This window comes from Musa acuminata, unplaced genomic scaffold, assembly GCF_036884655.1.
Source record: "Musa acuminata AAA Group cultivar baxijiao unplaced genomic scaffold, Cavendish_Baxijiao_AAA HiC_scaffold_561, whole genome shotgun sequence".
In the NCBI taxonomy this organism is placed as follows: domain Eukaryota; kingdom Viridiplantae; phylum Streptophyta; class Magnoliopsida; order Zingiberales; family Musaceae; genus Musa; species Musa acuminata.
The window spans coordinates 47,561-50,000 of NW_027020801.1; positions in this window are offsets into that span (position 1 = coordinate 47,561).

The window sequence follows — 2,440 nt, forward strand, 5'->3', positions numbered from 1 at the left end:
CCATCTCAGCACCCTGGAACCCCCCGGGTGGCACAGGGCTGGATGGGGCTTTCGTATATAGCAGGGACGGTGCTGCCTCTCGCTTCGCTCGCTGTCCGCCGCTCGCCGCTCGCTCGCGCAGCCAAAAATGGCCAGTTTTGGCCCGTTTTTGGGCCGTTTTGGCCAGTTTTTGGCCTGTTCTTGCATTGCGCGGTGACCGTCGAGAGCGGAGCAAAACGTCAGCCATCTCAGCACCCTGGAACCCCCCGGGTGGCACAGGGCTGGATGGGGCTTTCGTATAGCAGGGACGGTGCTGCCTCTCGCTTCGCTCGCTGTCCGCCGCTCGCCGCTCGCTCGTGCAGCCAAAAATGGCCAGTTTTGGCCCGTTTTTGGGCCGTTTTGGCCAGTTTTTGGCCTGTTCTTGCATTGCGCGGTGACCGTCGAGAGCGGAGCAAAACGTCAGCCATCTCAGCACCCTGGAACCCCCCGGGTGGCACAGGGCTGGATGGGGCTTTCGTATAGCAGGGACGGTGCTGCCTCTCGCTTCGCTCGCTGTCCGCCGCTCGCCGCTCGCTCGTGCAGCCAAAAATGGCCAGTTTTGGCCCGTTTTTGGGCCGTTTTGGCCAGTTTTTGGCCTGTTCTTGCATTGCGCGGTGACCGTCGAGAGCGGAGCAAAACGTCAGCCATCTCAGCACCCTGGAACCCCCCGGGTGGCACAGGGCTGGATGGGGCTTTCGTATAGCAGGGACGGTGCTGCCTCTCGCTTCGCTCGCTGTCCGCCGCTCGCCGCTCGCTCGTGCAGCCAAAAATGGCCAGTTTTGGCCCGTTTTTGGGCCGTTTTGGCCAGTTTTTGGCCTGTTCTTGCATTGCGCGGTGACCGTCGAGAGCGGAGCAAAACGTCAGCCATCTCAGCACCCTGGAACCCCCCGGGTGGCACAGGGCTGGATGGGGCTTTCGTATAGCAGGGACGGTGCTGCCTCTCGCTTCGCTCGCTGTCCGCCGCTCGCCGCTCGCTCGTGCAGCCAAAAATGGCCAGTTTTGGCCCGTTTTTGGGCCGTTTTGGCCAGTTTTTGGCCTGTTCTTGCATTGCGCGGTGACCGTCGAGAGCGGAGCAAAACGTCAGCCATCTCAGCACCCTGGAACCCCCCGGGTGGCACAGGGCTGGATGGGGCTTTCGTATAGCAGGGACGGTGCTGCCTCTCGCTTCGCTCGCTGTCCGCCGCTCGCCGCTCGCTCGCGCAGCCAAAAATGGCCAGTTTTGGCCCGTTTTTGGGCCGTTTTGGCCAGTTTTTGGCCTGTTCTTGCATTGCGCGGTGACCGTCGAGAGCGGAGCAAAACGTCAGCCATCTCAGCACCCTGGAACCCCCCGGGTGGCACAGGGCTGGATGGGGCTTTCGTATAGCAGGGACGGTGCTGCCTCTCGCTTCGCTCGCTGTCCGCCGCTCGCCGCTCGCGCAGCCAAAAATGGCCAGTTTTGGCCCGTTTTTGGGCCGTTTTGGCCAGTTTTTGGCCTGTTCTTGCATTGCGCGGTGACCGTCGAGAGCGGAGCAAAACGTCAGCCATCTCAGCACCCTGGAACCCCCCGGGTGGCACAGGGCTGGATGGGGCTTTCGTATAGCAGGGACGGTGCTGCCTCTCGCTTCGCTCGCTGTTCGCCGCTCGCCGCTCGCTCGCGCAGCCAAAAATGGCCAGTTTTGGCCCGTTTTTGGGCTGTTTTGGCCAGTTTTTGGCCTGTTCTTGCGTGGTGCGGTGACCGTCGTGAGCGGAGCAAAACGTCAGCCATCTCAGCACCCTGGAACCCCCCGGGTGGCACAGGGCTGGATGGGGCTTTCGTATAGCAGGGACGGTGCTGCCTCTCGCTTCGCTCGCTGTTCGCCGCTCGCCGCTCGCTCGCGCAGCCAAAAATGGCCAGTTTTGGCCCGTTTTTGGGCTGTTTTGGCCTGTTTTTGGGCTGTTCTTGTGTGGCGCGGTGACCGTCGTGAGCGGAGCAAAATGTCAGCCATCTCAGCACCCTGGAACCCCCCGGGTGGCACAGGGCTGGATGGGGCTTTCGTATAGCAGGGACGGTGCTGCCTCGCGCTTCGCTCGCTGTTCGCCGCTCTCCGCTCGCTCGCGCAGCAAAAAATGGCCAGTTTTGGCCCGTTTTTGGGCTGTTTTGGCCAGTTTTTGGCCTGTTCTTGCGTGCCGCGGCGACCGTCGTGAGCGGAGCAAAACGTCAGCCATCTCAGCACCCTGGAACCCCCCGGGTGGCACAGGGCTGGATGGGGCTTTCGTATAGCAGGGACGGTGCTGCCTCTCGCTTCGCTCGCTGTCCGCCGCTCGCTGCTCGCTCGCGCAGCCAAAAATGGCCAGTTTTGGCCCGTTTTTGGGCTGTTTTGGCCTGTTTTTGGGCTGTTCTTGTGTGCCGCGGCGACCGTCGTGAGCGGAGCAAAATGTCAGCCATCTCAGCACCCTGGAACCC